Below are 14,099 nucleotides of genomic sequence, written 5' to 3'. Positions count from 1 at the left end.
CAACTTTGGGCCCGCCCATTGGCGATCAGTTAGTTTTGTAAACAGCGAGAGAGAGAGAGAGAGAGAGACAGGCCTATTGTCACCAACTATTTCTGAACACAAAAGGTGACCCATTTGGACTATTTTAAAGTTTTTGTGCATATAACATGCATTACACAGATGTCTTGGACCGTTATCAATTTTACCGTGCTGCTTTTAAAATATGAAATATCAGTTACAACTCAGAAGTGGACAAGTAGACACAGTTTGGCTTCACTCAGCTGCTCTGCTTGCTATTTTTGTGCCCATCTGCACAATTTGTAATGGTTGGTATATAAACAAGGACTATCTGGACATCTTTGACCATTTGGATGCATTTCTGGTGATCTGCGCTCAGTGCACCCATGTATGTGTGTGATGTTTCACCTTCGTATGGACTGTGGATGTGTGGCTAATATCAGAGTGAACTTGTCTTGTTAACCAGTCATAATACATTTCAAGCTTTGCCAAGAAACCGTTATTGAAGAATCGGGCAGTTAAAACGTTTGGACTTGACAGCAAAACCGTGAGTAAACTGTTTAATTCATGAATGATCATGAACTGTTTGATAGTTATGGTGTGAACAATTTTATATATTTGGATGCAATGTTTTGGATGTGTGTTATGTGTAAATTCTGAAATGTAATTTTATAATGTTGTGGAGAGCTTGTTTATTCTCTTCTGATTGAGTTTCAAATATGGCTGAATTTGACGGGCTGCACGATGTTAGCCAATCAGAACAGTGGCTGTTTTCATTGAAGGTTAAAGGAGACGCTGAGGTCAAAAAAAAAAAAAAGAACACAAATTGCCCTTACAAAAATCAAGAGTTCAGGTAAACTTACTGCAAATTTGCCACCAAGTAACAATTCACAGACCACATTACAAAAACTGCAAGATCTTGTAGATTTACACTCTACAATATCAGGAAGATAAGACCCTTCCTCTCTGTACATGCTACACAACTGCTTGTTTAGTCCCTTGTCATAACTAGACTGGACTACTGTAACGCTCTCATTGCAGGCCTTCCTGCATGTGCTATTAGACCTCTCCAAATGATCCAGAATGCAGCAGCACGTCTGGTCTTTAATGAACCTAAGAGAGCACATGTTACACCACTCTTTGTCTCTCTCCACTGGCTGCCGGTTCATGCACGTATTAAATTCAAGGCCCTAATGCTGGCATATAAAACAGTCACTGGGTCTGCTCCAGCATACCTAAAAACATTTATGCAGAGCTACATTCCCACCAGAAGCCTGCGGTTGGCTAAGGAACGTCACCTTGTCGTACCAAAACAAAGAGGCACCAAAACACTTTCCCGGACTTTCAGTTTCATCATACCACGGTGGTGGAATGACCTTCCCAACTCAATCCGGGAAGCTTACTCACTCTCTATCTTCAAAAAACGGCTAAAAACACATCTTTTCCAAAAGCACTTAACCGGTCACTAAAAAAAAAAAAATAAATAAATAAAATTATTTACATTTCTTGTTGCACTTAAATCTGTTTTGTATACTATTATGATGATAGTGAAACTTTGTAATATGGCACTTTTTGTACCGCTGTCTCCCTAAGATGATTCGCTGATGTTCCTCCTCTTTTGTAAGTCGCTTTGGATAAAAGCGTCTGCCAAATGAATAAATGTAAATAAATGTAAAGTAGGCGCTCATGATTTTCATATGCAAATTTTCATATGCACTGTTGTCTGAAAATCCCAGGAGATCAGCAGTAACAGAAATACTCAAACCAGCCCATCTGGCACCAACAATCATGCCACGGTCCAAATCATTGAGATCAAATTTTTTCTCCCATTCTGATGGTTGATGTGAATATAAACTGAAGCTTCTGACCAGTATTTACATGGAATTCACACTCATAATGTTTCTGTTTAAATGTTTTTTTTTTTGTCTTCTTCCTGATTTGATGTGGGTGATGTGAGTCGGCTGGTGCGTTGGCATGTGGCGGATGCAGAGCCTCTGGTGGTCATAGGTCAAGAGCTGGTGTTCGTGCTGCCATACACAGCCGCCACCGATGGCAGCTTTGCTTCCCTGTTTATAGAGATCGACCTGGTGAAAAATTCTCTGGGCATCTCCAAGTCAAGTCAAGTCAAGTCAAGTCAAGTGGTTTTTATTGTCGTTTCAACCATATACAGTTAGTACAGTACACAGCAAAACGAGACAACGTTCCTCCAGGACCATGGTGCTACATAAAAACAACAAAGGACCAACATAGGACCACATGAGACTACACAACGAAATAAAATACCTATATAAACTACCTATATATACCTATATAAAGTGCACGTGCAAACATGTGCAAAAAGTACAGGACAGTACAACAAATTACTGACAATGAACAGGACAATAGACAGTGCAGCACCGACCAGTACTCAGTAGTGCAAAAAGATGACAGTTTCTAAAAATGTAAACATAACATACTATGAGATAATGTTCTATGCACATAGCAGTTATTGAGGTAGCAGACAGTTATAAAGTGACAGTTATTAAAGTGCAACTCAGGACACGTGTGTGTGTCAAACCAGTCTCTGAGTATTGAGAAGTCTGATGGCTTGGGGAAGAAGCTGTTACACAGTCTGGCCGTGAGGGCCCGAATGCTTCGGTACCTCTTGCCAGACGGGAGGAGGGTAAAGAGTTTGTGTGAGGGGTGTGTGGGGTCGTCCACAATGCTGGTTGCTTTGTGGATACAGTGTTTTTTGAAAATGTCTTTGATGGAGGGAAGAGAGCCCCAATGATCTTCTCAGCTGTCCTCACTATCCTCTGCAGGGCTTTGCGGTCCGAAGCGGTGCAAGTCCCAAACCAGGCAGTGATGCAGCTGCTCAGGATGCTCTCAATAGTCCCTCTATAGAATGTAGTGAGGATAGGGGTTGGGAGATGTGCTTTTCTCAGCCTTCGAAGAAAGTAGAGACGCTGCTGGGCTTTCTTGGTGATAGAGCTGGTGTTGAGGGACCAGGTGAGGTTCTCCGCCAGGTGAACACCAAGAAATTTGGTGCTCTTGACGATCTCCACAGAGGAGCCGTCGATGTTCAGCGGAGTGTGTTCACCTTGTGCTCTCCTAAAGTCAACAACCATCTCTTTTGTTTTGTCGACATTCAGGGACAGGTTGTTGGCTCTACACCAGTTCGTCAGCCGCTGCACCTCCTCTCTGTATGCTGACTCGTTGTTCTTGCTGATGAGACCCACCACGGTCGTGTCATCGGCGAACTTGATGATGTGATTCGAGCTGTGCATTGCTGCACAGTCGTGAGTCAGCAGAGTGAACAGCAGTGGACTGAGCACACAGCCCTGGGGGCCCCAGTGCTCAGTGTGGTGGTGGTGGAGATGCTGTTCCCGATCCGGACTGACTGAGGTCTCCCAGTCAGGAAGTCCAGGATCCAGTTGCAGAGGGAGGTGTCCAGGCCCAGCAGGTTCAGCTTTCCAATCAGGTGCTGGGGAATGATTGTGTTGAATGCTGAGCTGAAATCTATGAACAGCATTCGAACGTATGAGTCCTTATTGTCTAGGTGGGTGAGGGCCAGATGGAGGGTTGTGGTGATGGCATCGTCCGTTGAACGGTTTGAACGATATGCAAACTGCAGTGGGTCTAGTGAGGGGGCAGCTGGGTCTTAATCTGCCTCATGACGAGCCTCTCGAAGCACTTCATGATGATGGGTGTAAGTGCGACGGGACGGTAGTCGTTGAGGCAGGACACTGAAGACTTCTTTGGCATGGGGATGATGGTGGTGGCCTTGAAGCACGTTGGAACAACGGCGCTGCTCAGAGAGATGTTGAAGATGTCGGTAAGAACATCTGCTAGCTGGTCTGCACATCCTCTGAGCACTCTGCCAGGAATGTTGTCTGGTCCAGCAGCCTTCCGTGGGTTGACTCTACGTAGAGTTTTCCTCACATCTGCCGTGGTAAGACAGAGCACCTGGTCGTTGGGAGGAGGGGTGGACTTCCTCGCCATCACGTCGTTCTGCACTTCAAACCGAGCGTAGAAGTCGTTCAGCGCATCTGGAAGGGAGGCATCTTTGTCACAGGCAACTGATGTTGTCCTGTAGTTGGTGATGGCCTGGATGCCCTGCCACATGCGCCGCGTGTCACCGCTGTCCTGGAAGTGACTGTGGATTCTCTGGGCGTGTGCGCGCTTTGCCTCTCTGATTGCCCGTGACAGTTTGGCCCTAGCTGTTCTTAGGGCTGCCTTATCGCCTGCTCTGAAGGCGGAGTCTCGGGACCTCAGCAGCGTGCGCACCTCCGCAGTCATCCACGGCTTCTGGTTGGAGCGTGTGGTGATGGTCTTGGAGAAAGTGACATCATCAATGCACTTGCTGATGTAGCTGGTCACTGATGCTGTGTATTCCTCCAAGTTGGTAGAATCGCCATATGTTGCAGCCTCCCTGAACATGTGCCAGTCAGTACACTCAAAACAGTCCTGAAGAGCAGAGATGGCTCCTGCTGGCCAGGTTCTCACCTGCTTCTGAAGCGGTTTTGTGCGTCTGACGAGCGGTCTGTATGCTGGAATTAACATAACAGAGATGTGGTCTGAGTAGCCGAGGTGGGGGCGGGGCTCCGCCCGTGCAGCGCCTGGGATGTTTGTGTAAACAAGATCAAGCATGTTCGCCCCTCTCGTTGCAAAGTCCACATACTGATGGAATTTAGGGAGCACTGTCTTGAGATTTGCATGGTTGAAATCTCCGGCGACAATAAACAGTCCGTCGGGGTGAGCGTTCTGCAGTTCGCTCATAGCCCCATACAGTTCACAGAGCGCTTCCTTAGCGTTAGCGCTGGGGGGAATGTAAACTCCGGTTATGCAAACAGTGGTGAATTCCCGTGGTAGATAAAAAGGTCTGCCACGGCCTAGCTATGGTCTGCCAAGGTCCAGCTATGGCATTTCAGACACCAGCCTGGATGAGGTACACACAGGCATCATTTACAATGGGGAGATATCCCCAATATATTTTGCCACAGTCGGTTTTGTCCCCTCCACCCAGAATTTGTGGAATAGCTTTCTCGAGGAATGTATTTACAAAGATTTTACAAAATTCTCTGGTGTTTAATTTCACAGATCTTTCTGAAGGTGGCTGAAGACACAGGCGTTGATGTGGAATCTCATGGTATAACTATTTCTCTGAATATTAATTTAATTTTACACATTAATATCTCATCATATCTGACAAGTTTGAATAAGATAATTAAAGATGCCAGGTAAAAAAGTCATGACATGCTATTGATGTGAAATGTCATATTGAATATAATTTCATTTAATGGATTTTTCACTTATTAAATGTAAGTCATAATTAGTTTTTCCATTTTCCACCCTGTCTCTGATCCTTTTTCTTTTTCTTGCTACTCTGCCTTTAAGACTTTTATGTAAACATCCTCTGTGCATGTACTATAACAGAAGGTTGCTGTGCTCACCCACAAGTTGCGGGTTTGCTCTCAGGTCCAATATAGTTTCTGTTGCCCCATCCTTCAATTACTTTGCAAAGTCTGCATTATTTTGTTACAGATTAATACATTAATTTGCATTGAAATGTGCTTCTCAAACTGTTAAGATCGAACTGAAATGATCAGGGTTATCATCAGGCAGTATGGTTGTAATTCTGGAATTTCTGATCACCAAATAGGTGATGTAGATGTATAAACCAGGGCCATCATGTGTCAACATGTGCAGCTAACTGATGTCAGAAGTTGTGGAAGTCCAGAATGTGATGTTTATTCACCTTGGTTCAATAAATTGCCATTTCTTTCAGAAATGGTCTTATTTTAAAACATAAAAGTGGTTTCTCATAATATAAGCACTTCAAGGAATTAAAGTCTGACCTCAGCATATGCAGTTTTCTTGTTTAAATAGGATTCTGTCTCTTTGGAGGCTATATGGTTTGTTTCAGATAAGAATGATATACTTGAAAAGAGCCCAGACGAAGTGTTGCAATTGGACTGTCTCACATCTGAGTGTGTGTTAATGTTCTTCAGATAAGAACAGTTGAGTAAGGGCTGAAAGTATCGTGGATGCACACTTCAGACTCGCCTCTGCAGAGAGAGAGAGTGTGTGTGTGTGTGTGTGTGTGTGTGTGTGTGTGTGTGTGTGTAATGTCTCACAGATAAGAGTGGAGCTCTTGAACAAAAGTGCAGAAGCAGCTCAAGGATATCAGGAATACGGAATATCAGCTCAGCACTGGAATCCAAAGATGCCAACACTGTGAAAAATGGTATGCTCATGCAGTACCATGCACACTCCACACTTATACACTACCAGTCAAAAGTCTGGTCTCTTATTTCACATGTTCTTAAAAACCTTTTGATCTAAATGCTAATGCTTAATGCTTGGAGTTTTGTAGACAAATAAAAGGTGTGCCTACATATGAGTATTCTGAAATGTTTCAATATTAAAACATGAGTAGCGCATATACTGTATATAGTATGGAAAGAAACATTCTGGCCTCTCTTTATCACTCAAAAGATACAGAGAAAACCATGATTCTATGTAACTCACTGCTCCATGTCTTTTTTTTCTCGTTCTCTCTGATATAGAAGTGAAGGTGAGATTCTCTAGTCGAGTCAAGGGTACGTAAAGACAAAATGTTTCTATGTTTCCATATTTAAATGACAATTCTGTAATCTGGAGAAAAACTGTACCAGAGAATGAGCTATGTCAGCTGCAGTAGTGAGGTAATAGAAATGTACCTTTAGTTGTAACTGATTGTGAGGTACCTGTAACAGTATTGCAGCTGTAACAGTGTGGCAGTTGTAGTGAGTATTCTGTAAAAGTAAGACATATGTAACACTTGGGAAGCTGTTATAATGAGGCAGTTGTAATGGTGAGATAATATGAAGCTGCTGTAACACTGTGGCAGATATAATGAGGCAGCTGTGATATTGAGGTAGCTGTAATTGTTGGGTAGCTGTAATGGTGAGGCATCTGTAATAGTGAGGTACTTGCAATAGTGAGACAGCTGTAAAAGCAAGACCTCTATATTATGGCCAGCAACCATATCACCCTGTAGCTCAAAACTGGTTGCCTACTGAAGCTAAGCAGGGCTGAGCCTGGTCAGTAGCTGAATGACTCCTGCAGACTGTGTAGGGGACGCTATACTGTAAAAAGGCACCATCCTTTGGATGAGACATTAAACCGAGGTCCTGACAAATGCCAGGACACTTTTCGAAAAGAGTAGGGGTGTACTCCTGTGTCCTGGCCAAATTCCCCCCATTGGCCCATATCAATCATGGCTTCCTAATAATCCCCTTCCATTAATTGGCTCTATCACTCCGCTCTCGCCTCTCCACCAATAGCTAGTGTGTGTTGAGCATTCTGGTGCCCTATGGCTGCCGTCGCATCATCCAGGTGGATACTGCACACTGGTGGTGGTTGAGGAGAGTCCTCTGTTCACTGTGTAAAGCACTTGGTGTATAGTGTCAGAAAAGTGCTATATAAAAGTAACATTAATTCATTCATTATAATAGTGAGGTACTTCCGATAGTGAAGTAGCTGTACTGGTGAGACATTTGTAATACTGTTGTAGTAAAAGTGTGGTAGCTGTAATGGTGATGCAGCTGTAACTGTAATAGTGAGGTACTTTCAATAGTGAGGCAGCTGTTATGGTAAGACAGCTGTAACAATGTGTCAGTAATAGTGAGGCAGCTGTGATATTGAGGTAGCTCTAACAGTGAGGTAGCTGTAACTGTGGGGTAGCTGTAATAGTGAGGCATCTGTAATAGTGAGGTTCTTGCAATAGTGAGGAAGTTGTAACATGGAAGCAAATAAGAGACATAACTATTTGAAATTTAACAGCCACTGAATACTTCGTTTTGAAATATTTTATTGTGAAAAACATTTATCTGAATTTAATTGCTCTGAATTCACCCCTTTGAAATTATTTTACTTTGGAAACCATGTATCTGAATTTATTTGATTCGAATTTACCTGGAAATTCTTGATTTCCATTTTAAAAACCTGAATTTCGATCAATATTTTTCAATACTCACAAATTCAGATACAAAAAAAATTAATAAATCAACTTACAGAATTTCAGATAAAATAGATTCAGATCTCAAATTCGACTGCTCAAAATCAGATCTCAAATTCGACTGCTCAAAATCAGATCTCAAATTCGACTGCTCAAATTCAGATCGAAAAATTTGACTGCTCAAATTCAGATCTCAAATTCGACTGCTCAAATTCAGATCTCAAATTCGACTGCTCAAATTCAGATCGAAAAATTCAAGTTAACATCCGGGCTACCCAGGAGCCGACGTTGGGCCTATCAGAGCACGACGACCTGTCTGTCGTGATCCAAGAAGTCGATCGGGCACCACGGATATTAAACTGTAAAGATGACTTCTAGAGAAAACGAAGGCGCTCCGGTAAGTTTGCTGTTTATGTACTATGTATGTACTCTCAGGGTTCGACAGGACAGAAAAATGTTGTTGCTAATTATTTTTGGAACACATAGCTACGGTTTGTGTGACTCGTCGACTCTCTGTGTTGGTAAGTCAGCTAGGCAACACGTTATAACGTTAACAGTTAGCTAGCAAGATAACTTTAGAGCTCAACGGTGGCCGCCCACTTTTTGGCTGAAAGATAACTACATTAACGTTTATAAATTGGTTTAAGCCTGGAACGATGCCAACAGCTCCGAGATGAATCTTGACAATAAAACATTTGATTTGACGCCAATATATATATATATATATATATATATATATATATATATATATATATATATATATATATATATATATATTAAAACGACAAAAAAAAATTCAATGGTAGAAGCTCACATACAGACTGGGAGCCATCAATGTAGATGGATACGGTTAAAAGAGTCAACACATACAGCATAACGTAACGTTACAGCGGGGTATTTGTGTGATATAGCCTAAACGGCTGTCTGCAGATTACCTATACATTACTGACCATACCTGTAGGCTGGTCAATGATCCCAAACGCTTTTCAGAGTAGGATAAAGTTACATCGCGCCAGACTTGGAGTGAATATATTAGCTTTAGGGAATCGGTTGGATAAGTCATAGTAATGAATAAGCTAAAGTTGGGGATTCATCCGTTGTGTGAGTTTTCAGTGATTTACTACGAGCCTACTACTAAGTTAATATACTCTTACCATAGTTCTAAGATAATAACCATTGCTTTAAACATATTGCTGAATATTGAGCCCTGCAACTGCATGTAAATTATTGGGAGCATGTTAGGGTTTGAAATGTAATTACTGTAGCCTATGTTCATTAATGCAGCTGATTTTTCTGACCTCCATTTTTTTGTTTCTAAGGAACTGCTGCTTGACCACATTTTGGAACGACTCCGCTCTCGTTTAGAGCATATTCTTGGACAATTGCCTCTGGATTTGGACTACTTAGAGTTCATTAGCACACAAGAATTTGTGTTTTTAAATGCCATATCCAGTCATGTAGCTGTTTCACAGCCTATTTTAGATGCCTTGACAGAGCTACATAGCCTTGTAAATGTAGAAAAGAAAAAGGAAACAACACTATAAAACTGTGCAATTTGAGCAAGGACCAGTTGGACTGACCGAGAATGGTCCTATCTTTGGAGTACATTTCCAGCCTTTTGGACCTTAATCTGTCCATCCCATGCATAGCTGCGCTTTTGGGGGTGTCGAAACGAACAGTCCATCGGCGCATGGCTGAGTCTGATCTTTCAGTTAGGGCACTGTACAGCACACTGACAGATGAAGAATTGGACCAGTGTGTGATAGACATAAAATCCAGACAGCCTCATTCTGGATATCGAATGGTGAAAGGACTTCTTCAAGCTCAAGGACTACGGGTGCAGTATGAGCGGGTCAGAGCTTCCATGCACCGCGTTGACACCATCGAGTCATATCCCGAATTACCAACTTAGGTTGCATTGTTCGAAGAACCTACTCCGTTCGAGCCCCCAGTCCTTGATGCACATTGATACAAATCATAAACTAATCCGGTAAATTTTTAAAGTCCTTTTATTGACAAAGGACAAATTTATTAAAAACAGTAAGATAATATTGTAATGAAATAATTATACTTTTGTATAGGCCTATTCATCACCATCTTTATTTAATAGTGCTGCTTTCATGCTACTGCACAGATATTCTCCATCAAACATAACTGTTTTGTTCACAATCACTTTTGACATACTAAATTACTTTTTGATTGCTTCTAAAAATGACAGTAATAATCTAGGGTTTTAGAAATTGCTGTATTTCATTTTGCAATTGTTAATTTTTTTTAACTTGTTCACAAGTATAAGTTCACAATTCAGATGCTTTTTCTAAAGCTTACCTGTGAAAAAGCAAACAATTAACATTTTCTCTAAATTATATGTATCTTTTTTGTATGTGTGTTTTCCTACAGCTACAACATTGTCATCTTTGGTGGCATAGATGGCTTTTCACGGAAGGTAGTTTTCAGTGATAAATACACCGTACACGTTTGTCATTCTTATATACATTTTTGTTTCATCCAAGTAGTAAAACTGCATTGTACTGCAGATTATGTATCTTGGTGCAGCTTCCAACAACCTTGCGGCAACATCCCTGGCATTCTTCCAAGAATCTGTGGAGAAGTTTGGTTTCCCTCTTAGGTAAGTATTTTACTTAGGAATGTTTAAGTTTTACAGTGACTACGTTTACAAGCAGCCAATAACCCGTTCAAAACCGGAATATTAGCAGTAACCCAGTCGCAGCACAGCCATGTAAACACCGGCAAAAACCCGAATATGAGCCCTGGGTTACCCCTTTTCTTACCCGAATATTTGGTCATGTAAACGCGTATCGGCATATCCCCATCAAGAGGAACATTGATTTGTGTTCTGTGCATGTTCTATTCGCAAGGAATCTTGGTCTTTTGAGTAGAGGAACTTCTTGTATGCGCGGCCTTAACCCGAATATTGACAGCTTTAAACGTAGTCAGTCATGCCAGAATAGTTTTAAACCTCTGTAAGGGGTATTACAGTCAAAGACCCAGAACCAGATATTTGAAAGAAGACCCAGAGTCAGAATTATAAAAAATTAAAGAAAAGTTTTACTGAAGATAGTTTGCAGTTTCATCAGCAGAAGTCAGCTTCAATACTCACACAGGAGTTCAGTGAGGCCGCCCAGCTTACAGTTACACAGATCACAGCAGTTATACCATTTCCAAGGTCTAAGCTACGTCATTGCTTACAGGTTGATTCTCATTGGCTAAGAAATAGATAAACGTAGTAATTTTCCACACATATACAGATAGACTGAAGCATATCTCCATCGATTATGCAGCGGACACTCAGACCCTGAAGTTAGGCACGTCATGACCTTCCAGGTCGCAGATTTGGGTTTCTGGGCGCCAACATGTCCAGAACAACAACTCAGTCAATCTCCAATAATGCAGTTGTTCCTTAACCTGCAACCAAGAAGACTAACACACACACCGACACACAGCTTTTCCAAGATTTGATTTGGCCAGGCTCTAACTATAAACAGGAGTCTCATCTCAAAACATCAAGATAATGCATGCTTTCTCTCAAGGATAGCTATACTTTAGTCTAACTGGAAAGTAAGGCTTTAACAAAGAAATGGTCCATTAAACTATAGACTTCAATGACCCCTGTGACTTATAGTCGTCAGGGTACCCTAGAAAAATAGAAGCATTGACACATATTGAAGACATTTCTCAAACACAAAACAAAACATCTTTCCATATTAAATTTCTGGAAGCCGGAATAAATGAGCAAGCATTGTTACTGCATTCAGATATCAAATACAGACATTAAAGAATACATGAAAAGAACATTTCAGTAATCACACTGGTAACTTCTATAACAAAGTAAAATCTCCAGAGAAGTCATTCACTCATTTGATATAGAAGGAAAAATATTGAATTAATACCTTGATTATAATCACTCATTACATATACATTGAAGCAGCAGTGGATTCCAATCCACCCCCTTCACCTCTTTGAAATAACCAAAAGTACAATTTTGTGTGGTATTTGCCTAAAACACTTTGTATGAATTTGTATAAAGTATATTTGTATGAATTGGATAAAGATCATAATGTATTTCAGGAGCCATTTATACAGGATTTCAGTTTTTTTGCATGACTGTATAGATCTTTTTGGTTAAAGCAAAGTCTATATAGATATAATGGGGTACCCATTATGGGGCGGAAAAGAGAAAAAGTTTTCTCGTCGCAGAGGGATATGAGGGAACGAAGCACGTTCGTTTGAAAATACTACCGGGGTACTACGGATACAAAGCCTAACGCTAATCGTTGAAGTATTCCTTTAAGTTAATAAATATTTAGCAAAGTGGTTTACAAAAGTGTTGGTTACAGTAAGTGCCATAAAGCCATTAGGATAAATAATACTGCAAACAAGTAAGGTTTTTCTATTTTGCTTTGATAGGGTATGGATATTCCTCACATTGAGTGGGAAAACAGTGGACTTACTGCTGATGGCTACTCCAGTGTCATCGTCCCAGACACAGAAAGCCAACTGACTGATGGACAAATGGCAGCTTTAAGAGAGGTTGTTGACCCAAGAGCTGAATCCCAGTCCTTTGGCTGTGATATCTATGTTGCTGCTGTTCAATTTTGTGAGCATGTTCTATCTGGAAACTGAAAGAGAGCCAACACACATGCCCCCTTGTTTCTGTTCTGTTTGAAACTCTTTTTTCCATAGTGTGTCAGATCAGCGCAAACTTACTCCCAACATTTATAAGACATAAATACATTTTAGGCATTTCTTGTAATTTTATTGGATAAAAGAATCTTCAAATGTAAGTATTGTTCTACCATGAATTTTTCAGGAAGACTTAAAGGTTTCATATTGTAACCTTTATTTAATTTATTTTTACGTTTTTATGTACTTGTGAAGTTATATTTGCAGTTATAAGTATCAAACACCAAGTAAATATCATTTTGCAGCTCTTTTCTCAGCAGCTCTGCTAAAAACAGGTTGATTTTGGTCTGTCTAATGAAATGTTCATGAGGCTTTCTTCTGATTTGCCAATTTGAAAAACGCACGAGCAGGGCAGCCACAGGTAACAAGCTGTAGTGTGTGCAGTGACTGCAGGAGCTTAGCCGTTAGTGCCGTCATAAAATGCAGGAATTAAAAACGGCTTGTTTTCAGCCACAGCTTCTAAATCGGTTTTAAATATAGGCCGTGTGCGTTTGTCTAACGATCGTCAGTGTTGACACTTAGAAGGTAAGTACATAGCGCCTAGACCTTCATTATGAATTTTGATTTTGACAATGTGACCTTTAACTGTCAAAAAGTTGAGGAGAAACAAGAGCAAAATTATTCACTATAAACAATTAAAAACAAATTTTATTGATATATTGTATTTTGAATGTTTGGGGTTTTGTACACAAGTTGGAGAGTGTATATTCATAGGTAAAGACTGACGGTTGAGGACAGAAATTACAACAGTGAAAAACAGAATTATAGCCAGTTCTCAGTGCCAAAGGGCAATGAGCTTCAACGGCTATTAAAAAATGCTTTTGCCAAGCTTTGAAAACATTGAAAAGGACATTAACTTTGAAGTTGCTACATTGCCATTGCTAGCAGGTTGCATGCCAATTAATGTAATTATTCAACCCCCTATACTATATATGTCCATCAAAAAACATAACAATGAACTTTGTATTCGTAATTTGGCATATAAATATGCTATCATTTAAACATTTAACATTAACATATGGCGTTATTCACCAATTCTTTGTCCCTACACAAGACCAAATCCTGTTTGGCAAGTGCCAATACAAGCCAGGATGTCATTTTTAAAGAATGCATAGTCCTTGTAATGTCCTGGGATTCGCAGGGTCTCAAAACAGGTGGAGGCTGTTGGGAAGCTGCCTTTAACCACCTCAATGGATAGGTTATTCCTTGGCATAATCTCCCACCCTGTCCAGAATTTCAACAGGTCAGTCAATTCATCAGGTGATGCTGTGGATTAAACAAAATGGATCAAATGATAGGTTGCTACAAATAATGAAAAATAATTTAGAGACTTAAAATAATGTTTAATATTCAATAAATGTATCATAGTAGCTCTGCGATGTAACAAGCAATTTCTTGAACAGAAATACCATAACAC

General features: G+C 40.6%; 1 pseudogene; it reads left to right on the top strand.

Annotated features, from left to right (window-relative positions):
* The window catches only part of LOC127625960 (phospholipid-transporting ATPase ABCA1-like), a 99,401-nt pseudogene extending 86,901 nt beyond the window's left edge, over positions 1 to 12,500 (top strand).
* The last annotated feature ends 1,599 nt before the right edge of the window (positions 12,501 to 14,099 follow it).

Source organism: Xyrauchen texanus, chromosome 1 (assembly GCF_025860055.1).
Source record: "Xyrauchen texanus isolate HMW12.3.18 chromosome 1, RBS_HiC_50CHRs, whole genome shotgun sequence".
Classification (NCBI taxonomy): Eukaryota; Metazoa; Chordata; class Actinopteri; order Cypriniformes; family Catostomidae; genus Xyrauchen; species Xyrauchen texanus.
The sequence above is the reverse complement of the archived record's forward strand: the minus strand, read 5'-3'. Positions and strand labels throughout refer to the sequence as shown.